The 21307-nt window shown below is 39.5% G+C and overlaps 1 protein-coding gene across 24 annotated transcripts in view; it reads right to left on the bottom strand.

Moving 5' to 3' along the window:
• dtna (dystrobrevin, alpha) overlaps positions 1 to 21307 on the bottom strand; it is a 289844-nt gene that overhangs the window by 156406 nt on the left and 112131 nt on the right. The window contains exon 1 of one of the 24 annotated variants that reach the window (XM_073042936.1): positions 6116 to 6271. The exons of 22 other annotated variants lie outside the window; for them this stretch is intronic. The gene's annotated coding sequence lies outside the window, so the exon portion shown is untranslated. Of the gene's footprint in view, positions 1 to 5673; positions 5720 to 6115; positions 6272 to 21307 lie in introns of those variants that run through there. One more of the 24 variants, XM_073042952.1, reaches the window with a different exon arrangement.

The following is a 21307-nucleotide window of genomic DNA, read 5'->3' on the forward strand; positions in this document are numbered from 1 at the left end:
TACACACTCAGCAATTCAGGAACAGCTTCTTCCCTTCTGCCATCTGATTCCTAAATGGATATTGAACCCATGAACACTAACTCACTTTTGTAATATATATTGTTCCTGTTTTGCATGATTTTTAATCTATTCACTATACACAGACTATGATTTATTTATTTATTATTTTTCTTCTTCTATATTATCCATTGCGTTGAACTGTTGCTGCTAAGTTAACAAATTTCATGACACATGCCAGTGAGAATAAACCTGATTCTGACCTGGTACTCACTCTTTATGAACCCGTGAATTCTTACATTCATTGCTTTTTTAAAAACTCTGCACAAACTGGGCTGTGTTTGTTTACTTGCCACTTCTTGCCTCACTTTTTTTTAGTTCGAACATCTCGCTGCACTTCAACATGTCAGTAGCCGTCTCAGATTCATTTTTTAAAATACCTCAAAGCCTCTGTTATGTTTTGTAACTTCAAAACATTAAACTAATTCAAAGGAAGAACCAGGAGTCCAAAACGTGAGTCTAACCTTTGTGGTTTACTTTACACGAGGTACACATGTATCACATGGTAGTGTGATGATGTATGCAATTCACCTATCTATACATATAACCCATATTGAGTTATTTAAATAAACACAAATTCTTAATCAAATACACACACATGCACACACACGAGGGGTGATTGATAAGTTCGTGGCATAAGGTAGAAGGAGTCAATTTTAGAAAACCTAGAACATTTATTTTTCAACATAGTCCCCTCCTACATCTACACACTTAGTCCAGCAGTCGTGGAGCATATGGATCCTTTCTTTGTAGAAGTGGTCCACAGCAGGGGTGATTGATAAGCTCACGGCCTAAGGTAGAAGGAGATGAGTTATACAGCTCTCGTTACACGCACGTGCATTTCAACTCTTTGAGTGAAACTGCAGAAAGTTTGAAGTTAATAACTCATCTACTTCTACCTTCGGCCACAAACTTATCAATCACCCTCTGCTGTGGACCACTTCTGAGGTCCAAGACGCCGACTTCTACAAACGTATGCTCCACGGCCACTGGACTAAGTATTTAAATGTAGGAAAAATAAATATGCTAGGTTTTCTAAAATTAACTCCTTCTACCTTGGGGGGGGGGGGGGCGAGGGGGAGGGTGTGTGTGTGTGTGTGTGTGTGTGTGTGTGTGTGTGTGTGTGTGTGTGTGTGTGTGTGTGTGTGTGTGTGTGTGTGTGTGTGTGTGTGTGTGTGTGTGTGTGTGTGTGTGTGTGTGTGTAAATCAGTAATGCTGTGAACCTGAATTGCAGAGTCTGTTGAGTCTATTGTCAACAGACTCTGCAATTCAGATTCACAGTATTATTGATTTACTTAGATTAATATTATTCATATTTTTGTACTTGCACCATTTGTCTTCTTTTGCACACTGTCAGTCTGTGTACAGCTTTTTAATGTTTCTATGATTTTTTTTTGTTCTACTGTGAACTCCTGCAAGAAAATGAATTGCAGAGGATTATATGGTGACATATATGTACTTGAATAATAAATTTACTTTGAACTTTGGTGCAATGAACATGTTTAATGATGTATTTCAAATGTATTAATGTATATGTTATGAATTTGAGTATATCAAAAATAATCCCAGATTTATACTTTTGGAAGAATGTCTGGAATATCTAGGTTTATCACAAAATGCTGCATAACATGAAATTCCTTGCTCTGTGGACCATTTCCAGGGTTGTTCAATGAAATAAACATCAGCCCTGCTGTAAGTTTATCAACTCAGTGAAAAGCACACATTTGTCTGCACAAAACCTGCTGCTCTTCCAGTGCAAGCTGTCTACAAGCAGCTGTCGTTTCACTTAGGACATAAATGCTGAAGGATAATGAATCTTGGTGCAGCTGCTGCAAAGGCACAACTGCATACTGAAAGGTCAGAACCTGCATTAAAACCTTTTGGATCAAACACTAGTCTTGGACAAGGATAGGAGCAGTTGGTATGGGAAAGTATTTAATTGGGTGAGGTTAAATTATGAAACTATTAGGCAGGAACTTCAGAGTGTAAATTGGGAACAGATATATTCACACAAAGGGAATGTGAAGGATGTTTAGGGAGCATTTGCATGGGGTTCTAGACAGGTTTGTCCCACTGAGGCAGGGAAAGGATGGTAGGATGAGGGAATCATGGTTGATAGGAAATGTGGAACATATAGTCCGGAGAAAGAAACAAGCTTAAGGTCCAGGAAACAAAATCAGGCAGGCTCTTGAGAGTTTCCGCTTTGAAGGGAAAATCCAATAAAAGGTAGTGGATTCGGCCCAATACATTATGGGTAAAGCCCTTCTAACCATTGAGCACATCTACATGAAACACTATCATAGGAAAGCAGCATCCATCATCAGAGATCTCCACCACCCTGGCCTTGCTCTTTTCTTGCTGCTGCCATCAGGCAAAAAGAACAAGAGCCTCAGGACTCACATCACCATGTTTGAGAACAGTTATGATCCCACAACCATCAGGCTCTTGAACAAAGGGGATAACTACACTCACTTGCCCATCCATTGAGATGTTCCCACAACCAATGATCTCACTTTAAGGACTCTTTATCTCATTATCTCAGGTTCTCATTATTTATTATTATTTATATTTGTATTTGCAGCTTGTTGTCTTCTCCACTCTAGCTGATCTTTCACTGATCCTGTTATAGTTACTATTCTATAGATTTGTTGAGTACGCCCACAGGAAAATGTAACTCACGGTTGTATATAGTGACATATATAAGACCATAAGACATAGGAGCAGAATTAGACCATCCAGCCCATCAAGTCTACTCTGCCATTCCATCATGGCTGCTCCTGAATCCCACTCAACCCCATACACCTGCCTTCTCACTATATCCTTTGATGCCCTGACCAATCAGGAAATTATCAACTTCTACCTTAAATATACCCACGGTCTTGGCCTCCACCACAGTCTGTGGCAGAGTATTCCACAGATTCACTACTCTCTGGCTAAAAAAATCCTCTTTATCTCTGTTCTAAAAGGTTGCCCCTCAATTTTGAGGCTGTGCCCTCTAGTTCTGGATACCCCCACCATAGGAAACATCCACCCTATCTAGTCCTTTCAACATTCATAGGTTTCAATGAGATTTCCCTACATTCTTTTAAAATCCAGTGAGTATGGGCCCAAAACTGCCAAACACTCCTCATATCTTAACCCCTTCATTTCCAGAATCATCCTTGTGAACCTCATGAATACATGTACTTTGAACTTTGAATGTAGCCATAAGTAACAGACTTAAAAGACCTAAAAGGGGCATGAGAAAATCTTGGTGAGTAGGATTAAGGAAAGCCCTAAGATGTTGTCATAGATTGCAATGGGACATTGACAGGATGCAGAGCTGGGCTGGAAAATGGCAGATAGAGTGAAGTGATTCACATTGGAAGGTCAAACTTGAAGGCAAAATACAGGGTTAATGGCAGGATTCTTAGCAGGGTGAAGGAACAGGGGGATCTTGGGGTCCACATCCACAGATCCGTCAAAGTTGCCATATAACTTGATAGGATGGTTAAGAAGGCGTATAGTGTGTTGGCCTTCATTAGTTGGCAGATTGAGTTCAAGTGCTACGAGGTAATGTTACAGTTCTATAAAACTCTGTTTAGAGCACACTTGCAGTATTGTGTTCACTTCTGGTCGCCTCATGTAAGAAGGATGTGGAAGCTTTAGCGAGGGTGCAGAGAATATTTACCAGGATGCTGCCAGGATTGGAGAGGATATATTGAGCAAGCTAGGGCTTTCTCTTTGGAGCGAAGGAGGATAAGAAGTGACTTGATAGAGGTGTACAAGGTGATCGGAGGCATAGACTGAGTGGACAGCAAAAGACTATTTCCCAGGGCAGTAATGCCTAATAGGAGGGAGCATAATTTTAAGGTGATTGGAGGGGATATCAGCCGATTTCACACAAAGAACGGTAGGTTCATGCAACCCCCTGCCAGGGATAGTTGTATAAGCAGACACATAAAGGACATATAAGAGTTGCAGAATGTTACATCATAGGCACTGGTCTCCCCAGCATCAAGGACATTTCTAAGGGTAATGCCTCAAAAGGGCGACATTCACCATGGAGGACCCCCATCACCCAGGACATTTCTTCCTTTCATTACTACCATCAAGGAGGAGTTACAGGAGCGTGAAGACACATACCCAACATTTTAGGAATAGCTTCTCCCCCTCCACCATCAGATTCCTGAATGGACAATAAACCCATGTATTATTATTTCCCCTCTCTCTTTCTGAAATACTTAATCTACACACATATCTTTCTTATTGTAATTTATTATGTATTGCACTATACTCCTGCTGCATAACAACCAAATTCGCAACATATGCCTGTGATATTAAACCTGATTCTGATTCTGATTCTGAGATTTTTAGATAGGTGCGTGGATGAAAGCAAGATGGATGGGTATGTGGGAGGGAAGGGTTAGATTGATCTGAGTAGGTTAAAAGGTCAGCACAATATCATGGGCCAAAGGCCCTAAACAGTACTATGCTGCACCATTCAATGTTCTATAATAATCTGTAAATCTTGTAGGAAATGGAATGTTTTTCCTCATAAAAATACCAGAACAAGGACCTAAGAAAGTATTATAAAATTAGAAAAGGATTTAAACAGATGCACAGATAGAGGCCCCACTGTTAAGAGCATAACTAAATGACTTCAACATATATCACCAAGAATTCAAATACTCAAAGAAGGAATCTTTTCCCACAGGGAACTGAAGCAAATAACATGGATGTACATGAGGGAGAAGTGAAAAGGTATGCTATAAGTGTTGTGTAATGCATAATGGGAGGAGGTGTAAGTGTAGCAGAACTGCCTGCATAAATTAATTACACTGAGTGGCTTGCTTCTGTGATATATATTCATGTATTCTTATGAAATATATTCTGGTCCAGCACATTAAAATAACCTTTCCTAGATATGGTCCATGTCAAAGCCACTATATAAATTCAATTTGATGCCCCAGTCTTGAACTTCCAAAAAGCAATCCCACCAGACTTTTCATTTTTAAGCAACAAAGAAGGTAATAATGTTTTATTTTCAGAAATCAGGCATGCTTACTGTGACCTTCATGCAAGAAAAGCTCTATGAACAAATCACCAGCCTTAAGTTTGTCTGAGGTTTTGGAAATTTGCTATAACTGTCCCCTGTTAACATTAATTCTTTCCATGCACCTGCCTTTGTCAATCAATGACCCAGATTAGTTTTTAAATACTATAGTGAGAAAGTAACACATGCAAGATTGATTTAGTATCATAAAGTATAAACGTGAAGCTAAAAGTCAAGACTCGGGCAAATGCAATGAGGTTTTTTTCTCTGTTCGTACAACAGGATTTAAAAGCACTATAAAACATCGACCCAAGTCCATTGAAATGAAGTACGTTTGTTGGTTTTGTCCTTACAAGAAAAGTTAAACCAAAGACCTTCACTTTGACAGATATCTTATCAGAAAATTACGTATAAAATTAAAGAAATTTTGTTCAATTTTCTAACACCTAACACCCAGTTTTTTCTAATAGAGTATCAACTATATTTAATATTCATGATTTTTAACTTCATTATTCTGCAGTAAAAGCTAAACCACACACATTTAATTGAAACTAAAGAGAATATATTTTTTACATACTTACTTTTCATTACACTACTTCTCATCCGAATCTATATTCTCAGATGTTTCCTTGTCAACTCAGGATTTACAATCTAAATTTATCTACATTACTCAATATGTTCAATATCCATGAATATGCAATTATTCTGGTCATACATTCGGCCTGTAAAAAGCTGAATCAGGTCCAGTATCGATGATAATTTTACTATTGATAACTTTATTTACAAAGCACTGCTTTGTGAAAGAACTGGACTCAATAATCTACAATCTACAATGCAGAACTGCATGTGCTTGCTTGGGCAAAGGTCCAAGATTATAATTGAAATGCAATCAAACCCAATTCAAATGCCAAAATACACACTCACAGATATGCAGCTTCAAAGACTAAACATGATGTACAAATAAGGCATCGTTCACATTGGACTGAAATCTTCAACTTTGAGAAGAAATCCATTTATTCTTACCTGCTTGAACATTTAAAAAAATACGCCCTGTTGGTTTGGCAATACAGGAACAACTTGTAGATGAAGAGTCTTGATCATGTTTAACTGCACACGTAGCCTAAAATAAATCTGATGCTTCATCTTAGAGGCCAGGCCTCTATATGCAATCTCCTCTTGTTCCTCTACATTTCCAAGCAAGCAATCTAATACACCTAATCATGTGATCTGTTGCCATAGCTGCCGTGAATCCAGCTGTTCATGTTATAAAAGGCTGAAACAAACTTTCTTAACCCTGCTCCAGTAAAACAAAGCCAAAGTTCTTTCACTGTTGAAATCAATTGTCCTTACAAATCATTATTTTCCGGACCAAATCATAATTTGAAGCAAATTTAATTAACAACTTACTAGCAAGTATAAGTAAAGGGAATTAAAAAATAAAAATTTACATAAAAATAGCTCATGCTCCTTATTTCCATTTTCCATGAACAATCACATCTCCAGGACCAAAGACTAGATGGCAAGCAGTGGTTCTTTCTTCTAATCCAGCTAGTCTACTATCTTCCTGACAAAGCTTGTTCAACTGACAAACAGCCAGGGAGCATTTGGAATGAGCTTTTAGAATTCCTCAGATTCCACCTGTTTTTTAATCATGTACTAAAAAGATACATCAAGGTAAGTCTATCATTTCATATATAGTCCCAGAAAGTCTCCAGCATCAGAAGAGGCCTGCCAAGTGTACAATATGCATCAAACATGTTAGATATCAGCCCATTGGAAGCCTATTGAGCACAAAGCCCAGAGAGTCAATGCAGTAAAACTGATCTTATAGGGCCTTTCCACTGCACTATGGAGGTAAATACCTTGAGGTACTGGGTCTGGAGGTAGGGTCATGGTCATGGTCATGGTCATGATCATGACTGAAATTTGGACCTGGGAGACAAATGCACCTTGGGATAAATTTCTAAATTAACAGGGTATCTACCTCTATAGCTGCTTTCCCATGCTGGATCCCACAAGCTTTACAAGAAGTGAATTTTGCCTATTTGGTGTCTGCTATATTTTTTATCTCCAGAAATCAATTTTAAAAAACATGTGAGCCTGGGAGAGCTCGTGTACTTTGTTTTACTTTCAGTGACGTGCTCAAATATAACGTGGTGCCATATTGATGTATGCCATTCACATACTTGGCAAATGTAACCCATAATGAATTATTTAAACAAAAATGATTGTTTATTCAAACAATATATTTACAATATTACTCAGATATTACTTAAATATTAAATAACTAACAATGTCCAAAAAGGAAATGCATGAAACTTCATGTGTTGAGGCCCCTCTTTGGAGTGGCTTGTCATACTATAAAGGGCACAGAAACAAAGGTCAAACTTAAGAACAGAGTAAAACTAAACTTAATTCTCAAAACATACTTACATTGTGCAGCATTATTTTGGAGTCATGTTTGATAGGGTGAAAGCTGTACCAAGTTTTTATGCCCTGAAAGCAACAGTGGCCTTTGACAATCTCAAAGATATGGTGATACTGACAGGGGGATGATAAAATGAACCTCAGAATCTCAATCTGATTGTTGTTAAGGCAAAGCTCATTGTTGATAAGTAGCAGGCATCTCTGCAAAAGGCTGAATAGCCAATTGCTGTCAACCTGCAAAGTTGGAACAAGTTGTTAAAGCAGCAGCCAATCCATGCATGGCAAACTTGATGACCAAATGTAGGGAAGGATTGAAGTAGCTTCCAGCAAAGAAAGGTGATCAAGATACGTATTGAATTGCAGGAGCATTCCTGCCCCATTAGGTTGATAGATCTGTTTTTGTCTTGCTGAGGGTTAAGTCAGTGGCATTCATGTCTAACAACCAAGGAAAGTACAAGAGATCAAGATATGACCTCTAGAAAGCAACCTCACACACAGTGGAAATTCTGGACCAAACCTCAAATCACAGAAGGATGCTTGATAGGGTTTTAATGCTATCAGCACTTACAAAGTAAAACCAAGTAACATACAGTATGTGACAACAAGGTTTCACTCCCAGATGAGCTCAAGGGTTAATTTATTATCAAAGTCTCCAACTCTGAAATTCTTCTTCTCCAGATAGCCACAAAACCAAGAAAAAAACAACAGCAGCACAATAATCAAATGCCCAAATCCTTGCTCCCCATACGAAATAATGAACAAAAGCATCGATCCCCAAATCCCCCTACCCTCCCACACAAAAATGCAAGAAAGATTCGGGGGAAGCTCAGAAAACCCCTCTCCAGCAGCAGAGTGATCCCCCAGCGATAAAAAGACAGGCTTTTGGCATTTCAATCTCCTTCATCTCTTTAATCGGCAAACAATGGAGATTGTTTAATTGGAGAAATGGAGTTGAACATCAGCTTGCAGCCTCCCTGCCACAAAGTTCCCACATGCTGCCTCTGCCTCCCAGAATCCCCTTGGAGACTGCAGAGCACCAAAACACCCAATCTCCAAACTGCAAATCAGAGACTTCAACAGGTCCAGAATCACATTCAAAACAAAAACAAAGAAACATAAAAGACATTAAAGAAGAGAAATATATGGTTTCATGATCTATCCAGAAGAGTTCAATACTACTTATGGTCGCTTTGACCGACAGAACATGGAGGCACCTTCATGCAATTCCATCACCCTCGATAACTCTGTGATTTTACTCTGAGGCCGACGTGAGAGCTTCCTTCAGGAGGGTGAACCCATGGAAAGCATCTGGCCCAGGCAGTGTACCTGGCTGAGTACTTGAAAACTTGTACAAATCAACTGTCTGGAGTGTTTATGGTATCTTTAAACTTTTGCTATGGCAGTCTGAGGTATCCACCTGCTTCAAGGAGGCTTCAATCATACCGGTGCCCAAGAATAACGTGGTAACCTGCCTCAATGACTATCATCCAGTAGAACTTACATGATTAAGTGCTTTGAGAAGCTGGTGCCGAAACATACCAACTCCTGCCTGAAGAGAGATGTGGATCCACTCCAATTTGCCTACCGTCACAACAAGACAACAGCTCATTGGCTCTTTTCTCAGTCCTGGAACATCTGGACAGTGAAGGCGCATACATCAGGATGTTCTTCATTGACTACAGGTCTGTATTCATCACTATCCTCCCCTCAAAACTAATCAATAAGCTCCAAGACCGAGGCCTCAAAACTCCTCATGCAACTAAATCCTTGATTTCCTCACTTGCAAACCCCAGTCAGTGTGGATTTGTAACATCTCTTCCAGAATCACAATCAGCACAGATGCACCATGACACTGTGTGCTTAGCCCCCTTCTCTACTCACCTTATACTTATGATTGTGAGGCTAAGTACAATTCCAATACCATAATTAAGTTTGGTGACAACAGCATGTTTTTGGCCAAATCAAAGGTGGTGATGAATCAACATATTGGAGGGAGATTGAAAATCTGGCTGAATCATGTCACAACAACAACCTCTCACTCAATGTCAGCAAAACCAAAGAGCTGATTACAGAAAAAAGAAGCAGGAGGCCCATGAGCCATCAGAGGATCATAGGTGGAGAGTGCCAGTAACTTTAAATTCCTCAGCGTTATCATTTTGAAGAATCTGTCCTGGGTTCAGCATGTACATGATATTACAAAGAAGACATTGCAGCACCTCTACTTTCTTAGAAGATTTGGCAAGTCACTGAAAACTTTGACAAGTTTCCATATATGTGTAGTGGAGGGTATGTGACAGGTTGCTTCAAAGCTTGGTATGGAAACACTAATATGGAGAGTATGTGTCAGGTTGCATCAAGGCCTGGCATAGAACACTAATGCCCTTAAACAAAAAAGCCTTCAAAAAGTTGTGGATACTGTTACAAATGTGCCACAGCTCTGAGGGGCCGAAGGGTGCGGGGTAGCCCCCTCCTTTGTGAGAATCACAAGATACTATTAAGTCAGTTCAGGGGACACAGGAAATGAGAGAAAGACATGCAGAATCCACAAAAGGGTGGAATGTGTCCTGGCCTCCGAAAGGCGGACCCATTGATACCGGCTATTGTCTCTTGGAGACGGACTTGTGTATTGCATCCTGCACGATGCATCAGAGCCCCCCCAGGCAATGAACCGAGGGGGGAGGTTGGTGGAAGGATTGCATCATCCCAACCTGATCGACATCTGCGACCCTGTGAGTCAGGATAAAAAGAGGGTCTGGGGGAACAGCCCCTCAGACGCACCAGAAGAAACGCTAGAAATCCCGTGACAGCGTTTAATAGCGACAGCCGGTGGGGGGCTCGTGTGAATCCTTCCCTTGCCTGGGATTGGCGGCCTCACCACGGAAGAACGGCTTTAGCTAAAGGAGAGGCCACAAGTGAACAGCCACACCAACGGGACTCCCAACGGATCGAAATCATAAAGGTTGAAAAACCCGCAGCGGTAACTGTTCCCATTCTATTCCTATTTCTCTCTCTCTCCAACAAAGTGCAACACAGCGACAACCAAAAGACGGCAGCTTGTGGAACTGCAGTGAACTGTATATTTCCATTGGACAATTCATTATCCCCTAGACAATGATAGAGCTTATTTCTTATTGATTATTATTATACCCGCACTTCTAGATTTAGTATTGACAACGTATATTATCTGTATGTTTGCATTGATATTATTTTTGTGTATTTTTACTAATAAATACTGTTAAAAATAGTACCATCAGACTTCAACGGACCTCTCTATCTTTGTTGGTAAGTGACCCAGTTACGGGGTATGTAACAATACAACCCTACCTGTCACAAGCAAAGCTATCTTCACTATTGAGCACATCAGGAAGGCAGCATCTGTTATCAAGGACCCCCACTATCCAGGCCATGCTCTCTTCTTGCTGCTTCAATTTGGAAGGAGATCCAGAAGCCTTAGGTCCCATGCTATCAGGTTCACAAACAATTATTACCCCTTAAACATTAGGCTCCTGAACCAGAATTGATAAATTCACTCACTCCAACTCTGAACTATGGACTCACTTTCAAGGACTCTCCAACTCATTTTACACAACAAATGTTTTCAAAAGTGTTGCTTCCTCAGTATTTCTTTTTGTTTGTGATAGATCTCTTGAAGCTGAACACAAGTATAATTTCCAATTACTTGTATCATGTAGGAATTTGGAGAAACAAGAAATTAACTTTTATTGAATATAATGCATTTAGTTGCAAATTGTGTTGAAGCTTTGCAATAGTTTAACTAAGCTAAAAATGTTTTGTTGATGATTTTCATATGTACTTGGTCTCTGAGTCTTCTTGCTTAAAGGTCCAACAATAATCAGCCAGCATTGATGGATTCTAGTTGCCCTGATACTGTTTCTCCATGACTGCAATGTCCTGATGAAACCTTTCACCATGCTCATCACTGTCTGTGGTGAACTACATATACCTGTCTGGACACGCCTGCCCACCCCCGCTGACTGCTCCTGTGGCTCCTCCCACAGACCCCTGTATAAAGGCGATTGGAGGCACTGCTCCTCCCTCAGTCTCCAGGATGTTGTGTGGTGATCTCTTGCTGCTGACGGTGCTTCCTTCCAGCTAATAAAAGCCTATCTCGACTCACGTCTCCAAGGGTTATTGATGGTGCATCACTGTCAGCACCAAGGTTTGCAGGGAAGAAGTCTAAATGGGAATGCAGAAAGTGAATCTTTAACAACATGTTGCACCTTATGGTTTTCTATGCTTGAAGCAAGTTGTCAACTAGTTGCATGTAGTTTGGTGCTCTGTAGTTGCTAAGAAATTTTTCAATGAAATCCTTGAATGCCTTCCATGAAATTTTCTCTGGTCCCACTAGAAGTTCTTCGAACTACCTGTCATTAATGATCTGTTTGATTTGTGGACAAACAAAAATGCCTTCCTTAATCTTGGCATCAGCTATTCCAAGAAACATCTGTCTCAAATATCAAAATCCTACACAGAAATGTATAGTCTTTCTAAAACCTGTCCTGCCAAGCAGCATCTGCCCTGTCTAAGCATGCCCAGGCATGCCTGGAGAAGAAAGAAAACATTTCAGCATTAAAATGTGAGCAACATTTTAATTGACCTGTATTAGTAAATGAAATAACAAATATAGGCAATCACAGAAAAATGAAGGGTGATAGATAAATTTCATGGTGATTTTCATGATCAGCAGTCCAAAACCCATAAGACACACCCAAAAGTATTCAGGAAGCAAAATCTTTGTTGTCCAGTGTTTAATAATAATAATAATAATTATTATTATTATTATCATTATTATCATTATTTTGTTTTTCTTGTAGTTTGTCTGTCTTTGTGTGTAATTTTTCATTGATTCTATTATGATTCTTTGTATTTACTGTGAATACCCATAAGAAAATGAATCTCAGGGTAGTACAGTACATGGTGACATACTATTCAATATTAAATTTCACTTGAACTTTGTTTTTTTTCTATTTTCTTCTTTTCCTGTACACTTTTTGATTTAATTTTTAATATATTTTGTTGTATTTTATAGTTTTTAAATTATGTATTGCAATCCACCGCTGCTGCAAAACAACAAATTTCATGACATATAGTATGCTGGTGATATTAAGCCTAATTCTAATTCTGAATAAGGTATCCAAAAAATGGCCTCATTTAGGAATAAGACCAATGCCTATAAAACCAATTTCTTAGCTTAATTGGTATGTCTTTCCTCCTATTTAATGATAATCATAATTTATTCTTTTCCCTTCCCATTGACTAATGTTATATTTCCTCAGGATTATCTCACATTAAATTATACAAGAGTTTGTAATGGAAGCAGAAGTAAGATATTCAATCAATCTGCTTAAAGTTTAACCTTATAAAATTACTCAAGATTTTTCAGTGGCATCTGCATTTGCCAGCTAAAGATTGTAATAGTCAAGAAAAACATTTTTTAAAAGCTCTTATAGTGATATGCACACAAATCAAATCAAGTTTAATTATCATTCAAACCATACATAGATATAGCTGAATGAGACAGTGTTCCTTTGGGACCAAGGTGCAAAACATTCAAAATAGCAAGCAAACGTTCAAAAATAGGGAGTAACATAATTCAAGATATCGAACAAAGAAACATATTCACTTGAAAACAAAACATATATAGTCCAAGACCCTGAGCAACAATGTTCAGTAATTGATGGTACAGTCGTCTGGCAGTGCACAGATGCACGCAATCCACCTTGTCACTCCACTGTTCGAATATGGGAGGGAAGCACTGATGGGCAAGGCCAGGCCTCTGCTGAGCACAACAATGTAGTAGCACTTCCGTGTCTCTCAGCTAGTCTGGAGCAGCAGGTAAGTCCGAGGCTTGAGGCCTAGTTCATGCTATGTACAACTGAGGCTACACAGCTGCCATGTCAACTGTTCCTTCACCAGGCAAAGGTAACAGGGCTACAGCAGTTTATATTATCACTGTCCAACAGAGTCTTGCAATTGCAAGTGGAATGTCCGAGACAATCACACCAACTCCGATGCTTCCAAATAGGAACTGTGCAGTTTCCTTAATGCCTCATTGAATTCAGGTGCTCCTCTGCAGACTAATCAAAGAAGGCTTCAACCTTCTAAGGAACAAACCTTATTGTTCCTACATTTGATAATTGAGGAAGGCACGCAGTGATGGAGAAGGGAAGAACACTTTGCTTCAGTCAGTATGAAAGTGAGGGGGAGTACCCATGCAGAAGGAAGTACTATGGATCTCCAAGACAGTTATTAGAAGTGCATTAAAAGAGGTGTCCAACATTTGACCCACAATAAGAAATCAGAATAATGGATCGCTACAAACATAAAACATGTCACTTCTTACTGTCATTTCCCCCTCCCTCACACCCCCCCCCACACATACACACAATATCATTCCATTCACACCCTCTTGCAACCCATCCAACATTCATATTAGAATCTCCAATACTCCATCTAAACTTAGGACAGGAATTAAAAATTTACTCAATGTCTTTCATCTCCTCCGCTTTGACAAAAGTAGCAGGAATCTGGACAGAGGCCAAATTCATAGAAAAGAGGGCCTTAAATTCAGTGCCTTATCACAATGAATTATTCTGAGATTCATGAACAGAGGGGTCAACATGTATTTCCAGCATCATCCACTGTCTACCAGCCACGATCTCTAACAAAACCTTCATTCTGAGTGCTACATTTCCTTTGATGCAATCCATTATGCACACTCAAATAAACATATCAGAAGATGAAGGATGAACTACGCTCTTTCTGTGTCAGCTATGATTGTGACATACTCATTCCTTTATGTCACTCTTAAAATTATCAAGGAACTACTCAAAGAAATGCCAGTAGTTTTGATTTTCTGACAATACTTTCCCAGTTTCTTTTCTGTATGTAATCCAAACAGAATGTCCATGTGTATAAATATAAATATAAATGTGTGATTTGTTGAAGACATCAAGCTTCATGGCCTACTACAGATTTAGAATGGGGGAAGATGTGTGCTGTGGTTATCAAGGAAGCAAATGGCAAGAGAAAACTTAATTTTCTACTCCTTTCCACAAGATGGTGGGACACAATTTTAGAATGTCCCTTCTATTTCTTAGATAGAGATTGAATCCAATCTCTTCAGCCTGCATGGCTCAGTACTTACTGTGGGGGAAAATCAGTGTGCCATTGAAGACCTAGATCAATAATTTGTGTTACAATTCTGATTAAAATCAAACATATTCATTTAACTTTCCACTCCACTTTTTAAACCTGCAGCTTACTTACACCATTTGGACAAATTGCTCTTCTAAAATTAGATATCAATTTTGTGGTCACCTCACTACAGGAAAGATGTGGATACTATAGAGAGAGAGCAGAGGAGATTTACAAGGATGTTGCCTGGATTGGAGGGTGTGCCTTATGAGAATAGGTTGAGTGTACTTGGCCTTTTCTCTTTGGAGCAACAGAGGATGAGAGGTGACCTGATAGAAATGTTTAAGATGATGAGAGGCATTGATCATATGGGTAGCCAGAGGCTTTTTCCCAGGGCTGAAATGGCTAACATGAGGGGACATAGTTTTAAGGTGCTCGGAAGTAGGTACAAGGGGATGTCAGGGGTAAGTTTTTCACACAGAATGGTGGGTGCATGAAATGCACTGCCAGCAAAAGTGGTAGATCTGGATACAATAGGGTCTTTTAAGAGACACTTAGATAGGTACATGGAGCTCAGAAAAATAGAGGGCTTTGCAGTAGGGAAACTCTAGGCAGCTTCTAGAATAGGTTACATGGTCGGCACAATATTGTGGGCCGAAGGGCCTGTCGTGTGCTGCAGATTTTCAATGTTTTATGTTCTAAACCATTAGACGAGTCAACATAGGAGGTAAATATCCAATGAATTTTTGATTGAATGCAGTGCTGAAAACAGAGTTTTGTACAGTACTTCAGCAGCCAATTAATGTGGTACTTGAGCATAAAATAGATTTAAACATTAGAAACATAAAATTCAGTGTATTTTAGTCCATGTCTGAATCTAAAACCCATTCCATGGAATATCTTATGATCAAAACAATTTCTCTTTGAAAGATAGAAAGGACCATTCTCACAGATGTTCTTTGTAGCAAAACTTGCTTTGCCCTACAAATCCTCATGATGAGGTATCTTCTAACCTGACTCAGTGACAATTCTGAAATTAGTGCTGCAACATCGAGAATTTGTAGTATGGTGCACGGTAAAAACCTGATAGAACATAAGGGCTGAAGCTCCCATTCTTCATTAATGATTTATTCTGATAGGCCAGTTTTATGGTATGAACCATTTTCTTGAAGATTTCCAGACTATATTTGAGCTTTTATTGGAAAATCTTCAATATCTTGAAGCAATGACTAATTTCCATGTCAGAATGGTGTGCAACCTGGATGGATACTTGAAAATAATGATAACATTTATATTCACCTGTCATCCTAATTTGCAGATTTCCAGATTAAAGATCCTTTATTCTCCAGCTGATGGTTTAAGCACAAAATACTTCGAGGGGATAATGGCACCAATGATATCCACTATGTAATGACGTGGTTACGATTCCTACTGCTATGCTGCAGGTATTTCATTTTAGCAATTTCTGCAAAAACAGCGTGTTCTGCTGGTAGAATGAGAAGACCTGCTGTTCAATTTATGAGTGTTGTGTCAGCCAATCAGGATGGTAGAAAGTTGGTAGAAATCAGGATGGTAGAGAGAGCGGGGCATACAAAGATTCATGACGGAAAATAGTTTGGTTTTAGGCTTTTGGCGAGAATGGAGGAGGGACAATGTCGTTGGAAGGCAAGTCCCCATTGAACAAAGAGCTTTATGCAGAAGAATGGCTCCAAGGAAGAAGGCCCAATACTCTCTCTCAAGAGACCATTTGTTTGAGATGGATTTTGAGCTAAGTTTGGAATGGGGTGTGTGCTTTCGCGCAGATCGTGTGTCCAGTGTGTGAGTAACGACAACTCCAGAGTGAGTCCAACTTTATGTGCACATTGGACTGTTTTAACTGTAATTGGCTTTCTTATTTTTTTCTTTTTTCTTTCCTACCAACTCTTCGATAGAGCTGAAATTTGTAAATATACTTTCTTTATAGGTTTATGTGGTGTATGATCTGTTATTTCTTGTTGGCCAACAATTGTGTATGGGCAATACTTACACAACATTCCCTCAAATTGAGGTTCCTTTAATCAAAACATCATGATGTTTGTGTTTGGTTGAACCTCAAATCATACCAACCCTAGATGAATATTGTTTGTGAAAGGAGGCCTTCTCACTGCTGAGTCACATGGCTGTTAGCAGAGCTGTCTAATGGGCCAAGTTTGCATACAAGCCCGGTGAGGGAGATACATTTGTGGGGGCTTGTCCAGTATTCTCAAATGCTGTGTGACTGCTGTTTTAGAATTGATTAAGCAGTTTGTGTGTTTAAACTAGTGTTCGGGAGAGTGACTAAGGTACTTTATTATGGACGCCACAGGGATTAAGGTTTGGTGCGATTCAAAGAGATCATCCACAAGTAATGCTTGTGTTTTGAGCAGGGTGGATGTCTGAATTCCTGATAAACTGTTACTCGGAGTGTTGAGTTCAGTAAAAGATTTGCGGTATGTTATGCTGATTGAATGATGTTTTGACCAATCGGCTGGTAAGGATGTCGTCTTAGTCCAGACTAGCAGTGACGTGACTGAAGTTGTGCTGCCTAATATGTTGGGAGACACTGGAGTGGCAGTCCATACTTTTAGATAAGGGGCATGTAGCTGAGGGTGAAGACATTAAAGACAAATTGTTCTCATTTCTACTAAGAGAATGAAAAGAGTTGTCTGATGAGAAAGGTTTAATGGGTTTTTCACCAGTTGATTTAAATTCTGAGCTGGTTTTGGCTATTACAGCATTGGTTGATAAATGCAGAGGTGTACCTGCAGAGAGACAAAGTTATCATAGTCTGGGAGTGTACTCTCGAGTCAAGCCTGCACCCGATGGGGAAGAAGAATATGAGGCTTGGGCTGAGCAGATGTTTCAGTTACTGGATGAATGGCAATGTTCAGATAATATGAAAAATAAAGATTACTGGAGAGATAAAGGGCCCAGCGGCTGATGTAGTGAGGTTCCTATAATGTATAGATCTATTCCTTTTAGAGCAATGACTTCCCTTAGCACTTTGTATGGACTGATAACTTATGTGCATTGATCTGTTGTCTACACATGCACATTGATCTGCTCTCTCCTTCTCTCTCACAGCAACGTGAATACACCAGTTACAGCCATCTCCCATGTGCGTACTTTTATTTAATTGATATGTAGTTGCACAGACACAACAAATTGGTGATGAGTATGATCCTGAATTTCAGAGAATATCACCAACTGTACTGACAGTTACAGGATGAGACATCAAGAGGAAAGAATTACACAGTACAGAATAGACTTCCATGAAAGCTAATAATGGGATGCATAAGTTACTAACAGCATAGTACACAGTGAACAGCTAACAAAGTTAAAGTGAAAATGGCTTTAGTCAGGAAAGCTGACAAATCTTATAGTGCTAATAAAGGTTGGAAGTCATATATCGAGAGGATTGAACTGAACTGTAAAGTGAACATTATGGATGAGGAAAAGAAAGCCCCCATTCTTCTTAGCTTAATAGGTGCTGGGATGTACAGTCTCTTACATAACTTAGTAACTTCTGAAAAAGTCAGCAAGCAAGACATTTGACGAAATTGTTGCAATTTTTAAAATCACCTGTCCTAAACCGCTGGCAATAGCTGTGAGATTTAGATTTTACAAGAGGAACCTGTCAAAGGATGAAAGCATTTCTGAATACATTGCAGAACTGTGCAAATTTCCCCAGTACTGTGGCTTTAGAGTTGGACTTTCTGATGCATTAAGGGACAGGCTTATATATGGTATGCATAGTCAAAGCACTCAAAGAAGGCTACTGCCAGAAAGAGACCTAACCTTAGAACGGGTATTGACTATTGCAATATCATTAGAGACTGCAGAAAAGGATGCAGCAGAACTACAGAAAAAGATATTAGAATGTGGAAAGCGCAAAATGTCTGTGACTGGTGCAAAAAGTCAAAAAGGTTTTTGATGTGGCAGTTCCTCCCATAATGTAAATAACTGTTGGTTCAAAGAAAAAATTTGCATAAAGTGTCACAGACAAAGTTACATAGAGAGTGTGCAAGGCAGACAAAAAGCACAACCAAAGAGAAAAACACACCGTGAAAAGTTTCAAACACGAACCTAAGCAAATGCATAAAGCAACCAAAGGTGAAACAGAATCAGACAACACAGTGTCTGATAAAGTTGAGTTGTCATACCTAGAACTGCATACTATTACTGAAGCAGATGTGTCTGGTGTAAAACTGAAAATGGAGCTGGATAAAGGGTCAGATTTTTGTATAATTCCAGAGGCTGACGAAGACAGACTGTTTTCAAGGTTACCATTAGAGAAGACCTCAGTGACGTTAAAAACCTGCACAGGTGAACAAATGTTTCCCGAAGGCAAACTGTAAGTGAACATGCTGTATGGAGGCCAAACACAACAGTTAAGAGCTTTATATGTTGAAAAGTGGAGTGCCGTCACTTTTTGGGCAGGAATGGTTGAGAAAAATCCAACTAGACTGGCACACAGTCAAAGCTCTCAATGTGTCATCAACAGGCCACTGAAGCCCAAACAGTAGCCCTAACCAGAGACTGTCACAGCTACTTAATGCCAACAAGAAAGTGTTTGACAATCTGCATGAAGGATACAGTCAAGATGAAGAGTCTCACCTGGAGCAGTGTGTGGTGGCTGGGGATAGACAGATTGAAGACTTGACCAAAAGCTGTTCAGGATGCTAAGAAGTTCAAAATGCACCCTCAAAGGCAGGGTTACACCTGTGGAAGTGGCCTTTGATACCATGGCAAAGAGTAAATGTTGACTTTGCTGGGCCATTCAAGGACTCCATGTTCCTGATGGATGTGGATGTTCATTCAAAGTGGATGGAGAACCAATGAAGTCAACCATATCTGAAAAGACTGCTTCCACTCTGAGGGCTATCTCCACCAGAAGTGGCTTATCAGAACAAATTGTGAGTGACAACGGACCACAATAAATGTCAGAATAGTTTCCACTATTTATGAAAAAAATTGGCATCAAACATTTTAAGTCAGCTCCTCACCATCCAGCAATGAATGGGTCAGCTGAAAGGTTTACCCAAACATTCAAGAAGTCCATTAAAGCTATGGACAAGGAGGACATTTCTCTACGCACAAAGTGGACAACTTCCTTTTTCTGTATCGGAACTCTATTCATGTGACAACAAATCAAACACCTGCAAGGCTGTTCATGGGCAGGAAATAGAGATCTCACATAGATCCCTGAAACTAGATCTAGGGAGGGAAGTGGAGAATAAACAGTTCAGCCAGTTGTCAAGTGACTCACCGAGGAGCTTCGAGGTTGGACAAGAAGTTTCAGCACATGATTACCAAGAAGACAAGTTGACACCTGATAGAATAGCTACAAGAACTGAACTTGAAATACAGTCGGACCTCCTTATTCGTGGATTCCTCATGCGTGGATTCAAACAACCGCGGATTGGAAAAACCCGGAAGTTCTCTCTCCAGCACTCGTTGTTTGAGCATGTACAGACTATTTTTTCTTGTCATTATTCCCTAAACAATACAGTATAACAACTATTTACATAGCATTTACATTGTATTAGGTATTATAAGTCCCCAGGTTATGAATGAGTTCCATTCCTGAGTCCATCTTTAAGTTGGATTTGAAGTCAGAACAGATACATCCGGTATTATTTAGCGTCAGTTAGTCAAACGTTTTTCTTAGTATATAGTACATATTTTACCTTTCTATGCATATAAAACACTTAAGAAACATATGTACTTCAATAATTAAACCACTGTGTTGCTTAGTAATAATTGTAGCTTTCATCAGGGCAGGGCCTTTCACATGCTCCATTAAAATTGTTTCGATAGTTGACCGACTGTAGCCTAACGCTTTTCCAATGACCGATGGCATTTCACCTCTTTCCAATCACTTTATTACTTCCACCTTATTTTCAATCATGATCGTGATTATTTTCGTGAACAGAAACACTGCGGATTCAGAGCTGCGCCGCTGCGTCCTAATGTCCACTGCACTGAGGCGTTAAATAAAGTCCAAGGTTCCATTGGGTCCTAAAGACCACCGCACTGAGACAGGTCAAATAAGGGACTTGAGCATTCCGCGAATTTTGGTATCCGCGGGGGGGGGTCTCGGAACCAATCCCTCGTGGATAAGGAGGGCCGACTATACTTACAGCTCAGGCAACATCTTCGGAAAAAGAAAAAAAAATTAATTGGTACTTTCAATTTTCCATATTTTGGGTTTCAGTTATCTGGATCAGCTTTGTTCAACAGGTGAATAGTTCTAGTGCGTAAATCAGCACTACAACCCAGGGGTTACAAGGTCTCTAACTTGTATGGTATTCAATGTGTTATTTCCTGAAATTTAATTAAACTAGCTTTTTTGTTAATAGAAGCTTCAGAATTCCCTAGGAAGTGCAGAGATTTCAGCACTATTATCACCTGAATTGTCTTTCTTCAATGTTGGTTTCTCTGATGTTAATCCAATATTTTTGCACTAAAATGAAAATCGTATGCATGTATAACAAAACAAGTGGTCTAACCAACATTACTTATTCCTTACTTCCACGTTGTTAATGTTGTCTCCCCACTGCCCTACGAAGCAGACTGTATTAAAATTAATCAAGGTTTTCTCTGCCCTAC

The sequence above is a fragment of the Hemitrygon akajei genome, chromosome 1 (assembly GCF_048418815.1).
Source record: "Hemitrygon akajei chromosome 1, sHemAka1.3, whole genome shotgun sequence".
NCBI lineage: Eukaryota > Metazoa > Chordata > Chondrichthyes > Myliobatiformes > Dasyatidae > Hemitrygon > Hemitrygon akajei.